Source organism: Microcaecilia unicolor, chromosome 4 (assembly GCF_901765095.1).
Source record: "Microcaecilia unicolor chromosome 4, aMicUni1.1, whole genome shotgun sequence".
In the NCBI taxonomy this organism is placed as follows: Eukaryota; Metazoa; Chordata; class Amphibia; order Gymnophiona; family Siphonopidae; genus Microcaecilia; species Microcaecilia unicolor.
This window is the reverse complement of record NC_044034.1, coordinates 366,222,222-366,228,221: the sequence shown is the minus strand read 5'-3', so window position 1 is coordinate 366,228,221 and position 6,000 is coordinate 366,222,222.

The following is a 6,000-nucleotide window of genomic DNA, read 5'->3' as shown; positions in this document are numbered from 1 at the left end:
AATTTGAGGCCCCCCCTCCCCTCCGTCCAAGAAAGCCAGACTCTTTAAGCAGTGCAATAGTGGTAAAAGAGAAACAGAAATCCATTTTCTCCTGTACTCTGCTAAATACACAAAATAGAAGACATATACATTTCTCAAAACAAACACATTCTAGTCCTTAAATATAAATAAAAATCATTTTGTTTTCTACCTTTGTTGTCTTTAATAGTTGGGTTGGTCCCAACCTTTTTTCTTGTGTAGGTCTTCTAAATTCTTTTCCAGGTTAGCCTTTTCATTTCTCTCCCTCCTCTTGTCTTTCTGCCCTTCCTTCTCTATATCCATCTGACACTGATCTTTCTATTTTATGTCACTTGTCTCCTCTCTGCCTCTATATCCACCCATATATGATTTTACTCCTCATTCTCCCTTTCTTTCATCTTCTAGTCCTTAGTCTCCTTTTCAGATCTCATCTACCTACAGGCTTTTCCCATCTCCAGCAATTTAATTGCTCCCTCTGTTTTTCTCCTTCCCCCTCCCTCATCTTTTGCTCACTCCTTAATCCCCCATGTCCATCCTCTGTACTCACCCTTTCAGCCCTTATCTACCCTCTACTGCCCCTCATCCCCTCAGTCCTAGCTTCATTCCTTTCTCCTTCCTTCCCTTGTCGCCATCCAGTCTGCCCAATAGTCACACTCATTATCGATTCATGATTAAATCAATGAGTGTGATATTATATACTTTTTTATGGTCTTTCTTTTGTGTTTCTGGAACATAGACCATAGAAGTCTATCTGGCCCTACAGTATACTTATGTTCCAGCTGCTGGAGTTCTTGCTGAAGCCCACTCCAGTCTATTCGTCTTCTCATTTGTGGGATACAGACCGTAAAAATCTGTCCAGCACTGTCCTTATGTTCCAGCCACTGAAGTTGCTGTCTAAGCCCTTTCTAGCCCATCCTAAACCAGACTGCCAAATATTAGACACAGACCATACAAGTCTGCCCGGTATCAGCCCTAGTTAATCACAGCCAGAGTCGCCATCTAAGCGTCACTTGACACATCCACACACATGCAGCCATTTAAGGTTAGGATTTTTATAACTTCCATTTTTTAATTAGAGATCCTCTGTGTTCAACCAAGCCTTTTTGAATTCCATCATCATTTGTGTCTCTACCACCTCCTTAACGGAAGACTTTCCACATTTGTGCTGTTAAAGCGAGGAGGAAGAGGAGGAGACAGCACTCAAGGTACTCGGTCGATGAGAGGCTGATGCAGTGCAGCTTACACTTCCACAGGAACCCTGCAGAACTGCTTCCATTCCCGCGGGAACCCCACAGGACCTGCTTCCGTCCCCACGGGAACCCTGCAGAACTGCTTCCGTCCCCATGGGAACCCCGCAGGACCTGCTTCCATCCCTGCGGGAATCCCGCGGGTTCCGTCGGATTCCCGTGAACCCCGTTCCTGTGCAGCTCTCTACTCTGGACTTCTGCATGAAGGTAGCACTTCCCTCATTATTCAATAACTCTCATTTAAATAGTAGTAATAAAAATTATCAAGTGCATTTTTATAATATATCAGTGGATTCCACAAAACAAAAGGAGCAAGTTCACACATACCATCTTTCTCTTTTGATCTAGGCACAGGAAAAAAAATATTTTAAATGCTCCCAGGTTTCAACCTAATTAAGGTTTAAAAAAAACCCCTTTGTAGTTAGAAATAACTCTGAATGTTGAGCACCTGATTCTCATAACATGATCTCAGTTTTGGTGGTCCTTTACTAGGTGAAAACATCTAAGCACCAATACAACCTGTGCTAGGGTGTCCTTATACTTAGCCTCTCAAAATGACAACACTGATTACGATTTAGAACTAATTGCTATTCTTAACTGATGAAAGGTTATTCCATTCTGACTGTTCCCCTATGGACATCCGTATGCTGCACAAGCCGACATGCTTCTATAACTGAGATTAAATTAAAATGCTACCAACAAGGATGTGGCAGTAGATAGTTTGTTTTGTGGTCACCAATATGGTGGCTGTACAGGGCAGACAGCTTCAACTTTTTGACGTCATGGCATCTCCTGTCTTTATTAAACCTCATTGGGAGTCCTGCAGGGCTTGCCTGGCAGAACTGTAAGTGGAGGACTTCAGCTTAGATGGAACAATGGTAAGGAGTAAGAAATGTGGATGGATTGGAAAGGATGAAATGACACAGAAATGTAGAAAAAGAGGAGGGTGGAGGGAATGGGAGAAAAAAATAGAATGAAGGGTAGAAGAAAAATGGAGTGGAGGATTAGGTGAGGGGAACTGCCCTCCCCCCCCCCCCCCAAAAAAAAATGCTTGTGGCAAACTCACCCAGCCCTCTCATAATCTGAACCCCAAATTACAGCCCACACCCCTCCCCTAACAGCATCACCCACCCTACCACCTTCCCAGCACTAGCAATAAGCAGTTATCACCACCACCACCACCACCACCAAAAAAAGGCAGCTGATTCCCCCAGGCACTTATCAGAGACATTGGTGGGATAGTGTTGGGGCAGGAGAAATCTACCTACACTCCCAGCCCCATTGCACTAAAACAAAGGTAGTTGTAGCCCCTGGATAGGAATACCAGGAGCTGGAAGCAGGAAACACTAAAGCAAACATAGGTATAATGCAAAGTGATGCACTTAGGGAGTAGAAATCCAAGGGAGGCGTATGTGTTAGGTGGGGAGAGCCTGATAGACACGGATGGGGAGAGGGATCTTGGGGTGATAGTATCTGAGGACCTGAAGGCGATGAAACAGTGCGACAAGGCGGTGGCCGTAGCGAGAAGGTTGCTAGGCTGTATAGAGAGAGGTGTGACCAGCAGAAAAAAGGAGGTTTTAATGCCCCTGTATAAGACGTTGGTGAGGCCCCACCTGGAGTATTGTGTTCAGTTTTGGAGGCCGTACCTTGCGAAGGATGTTAAAAAAATGGAAGCGGTACAAAGAAAAGCTACGAGGATGGTATGGGAGTTGCGTTCCAAGACGTATGAAGAGAGACTTGCTGACCTGAACATGTATACTCTGGAGGAAAGGAGGAACAGGGGTGATATGATACAGACGTTCAAATATTTGAAAGGTATTAATCCGCAAACGAATCTTTTCCGGAGATGGGAAGGCGGTAGAACGAGAGGACATGAAATGAGATTGAAGGGGGGCAGACTCAGGAAAGATGTCAGGAAGTATTTCTTCACGGAGAGGGTGGTGAACGCTTGGAATGCCCTCCCGCAGGAGGTGGTGGAGATGAAAACGGTAACGGAATTCAAATATGCGTGGGACAGGCATAAAGGAATCCTGTGCAGAAGGAATGGATCCACAGAAGCTTAGCTGAAATTGGGTGGTGGGGGGAAGAGGGGTTGGTGGTTGAGAGGCTAGGATGGGGGAAGGCAGACTTATACGGGGTCTGTGCCGGAGCCAGTGATGGGAGGCGGGACTGGTGGTTGGGAGACGGGAAATACTGCTGGACAGACTTATACGGTCTGTGCCCTGAAAAAGACAGGTACAAATCAAGGTAAGGTATACACATATGAGTTTATCGTGGGCAGACTAGATGGACCGTGCAGGTCTTTTTCTGCCGTCATCTACTATGTTACTATGTTACTATGTATAACCTGGACTGGGATACTAAGAACTGGAGTCTTGGAATCAGGTGGCTTTGAAACACAACTTACAGATGCATATTTAGGAAAGTGTACTGCTATACTGGGACAGACCAAAGGTCCATCAAGCCCAGCATCCTATTTCCAACAGTGGCCAATCCCGGTCACAAGTACCTAGCAAGATCCTAAAAACAGTACGATACATTTTATGCTGCTTATCCTAGAAATCAGCAATGGATTTTCTCCAAGTCATTTTAATAACGGCTTAGGGACTTTTAGGAAGCTATCCAAACCTTTTTTAAAGCCCACTAAGCTAAATGCTTTTACTACATTCTCTGGCAATGAATTCCAGAGTTTAATTACACTTTAAGAAATATTTGATCCGATCCGATTCATTATAAATGTACTACTTTGTAGTTTCATTGTGTGCCCCCTAGTCCTACTATTTTTGGAAAGAGTAAATAAGTGATTCACATTTACCTGTTCCACTCCACTCATTATTTTATAGACCTCTATCATATCTCCCTTCAGCTGTCTCTTTTCCAAGCTGAAGAGCCCTAGCCGCTTTAGCCTTTCCTCGTAGGGAAGTTGTCCCATCCCCTTTACCATTTTCATTGCCCTTCTCTGTACCTTTTCTATTTCCACTATATCTTTTTTGAGATGCAGTGACCAGAATTGAACACAATATTCGAGGTGTGATCACACCATGGAGCGATCTAAAGGCATTATAACGTCCTCATTTTTGTTTTAATTCCTTTCCTAATAATACCTAACATTCTATTTGCTTTCGTAGTCACTGCCGCACACTGAGCAGAAGGTTTCAATGTATCATCAACGATGACACCTACATCCATTTCCTGGAGCAGGTGAGTACACACCTGAAACCTGAGGTTCATGGCATTTACAAAGTCTTTCAGATTGTTGTTTTCATCCAATAGGAGAGTAACCCAGTATAATGAAGCTCACCTGAGCATCTTCCGTAAAAGCCTCCTGTGGGTGTGCTAGGAACCACCGGAAATACTTCATAAGAAAACTCTCTAATGCAGAGCTGCCAAGTTACCCAGTTATAGGAGGGAGACTTTTTGGCTGGTCCTAGTTTTGAACTTACACCTCAAAGCAGTGTAGGATCTGTAGTCCCTGATTCTTTAAATGCCTGCTGCAGGTCCCATAATGCATCTTGATAGGCATATCAGAAAGGCAGGACTGTCCTAGAATGTCCCTCTTGGAGCGGGGTTATTTGACAACTCTGTTTACGCGATTCAAAAGCGCCAAACCCCTCCGAGAAAACCTGCACTGGCAATCAATGTATTGCTTTCAAAATCTGCACTCTGGTTCACAAAATTATCTATGGCGAAGCCCCGGGATACATGACAGACCTCTTAGACCTATCAACCAGAAACACAACAGAATCAACACGAACATACCTAAATCTCCACTACCCAAGCTGCAAAGGACTCAAATACAAATCAACCTATGCATCCAGCTTTTCCTACATAAGTACACAACTATGGAACGCATTACCAACAGCCGTAAAAACAACGTATGACCACCTAAACTTCTGGAAATCATAAAAACTAACCTGTTCAAAAAGGCATACCCTACTGACCCAACTTAAATGCCTGTACCCTGCAACACAACGAAACCAAAGCTCGTAATGGACATATAATAACTCTTCCTCTCTACGATTCCCTAATGTGTCTGTACACACAAACCTTATTCTACCACATTACTGTATTTGTTCATACCGGAATTGGCGAACGCCTTTATGGTACTATGTAAGCCACATTGAGTCTGCAAATAGGTGGGAAAATGTGGGATACAAATGTAACAAATAAAATAAATGCTTCTTGTATGCCATCAAACTTTTCAGGGGAAAGGCTCAGAAAGTTCCTGAAATTTTACTAAACACTTCCAGGCGAAGGGGCTAATTGACGATTTTACTTTCTTAGAGATGATTTTGCAGAATTTCTGAACTGGATGACTAATTGGACAACCAGGGTGGGAGTAAGCTTGGTAAAAGTCTTTGATAGTACAATAATAATGGAGAAATTTTACACAAGGCATCAGGATTGTAAGTCCGATAATTCAACAAGGAAAACGTATTAACAAAGGTTCCATAATAGTTTCTTCAGAACCTAAAATGCTAGAAATATGACACAAAGAAAAGCTTTAGATTAAGTCTTAAGAGTAGTTCGAGGAGGGACAGCGTAGACCCAGTCCTTGGTTTCTGATAACCTCATTCTGCTGCAGCTTTAATTTCAATAGGAGAGGCCAAAAGGAACTGGATAACTTTGCAACTCTGCTTTAGCTGCTGTGGTCACTCAAATTTTACATTTACAAATATTTTTGTTTTCTGCAAACACCTTGTAAGTTCTATGCGGATTATATGTTAAAAGAAAC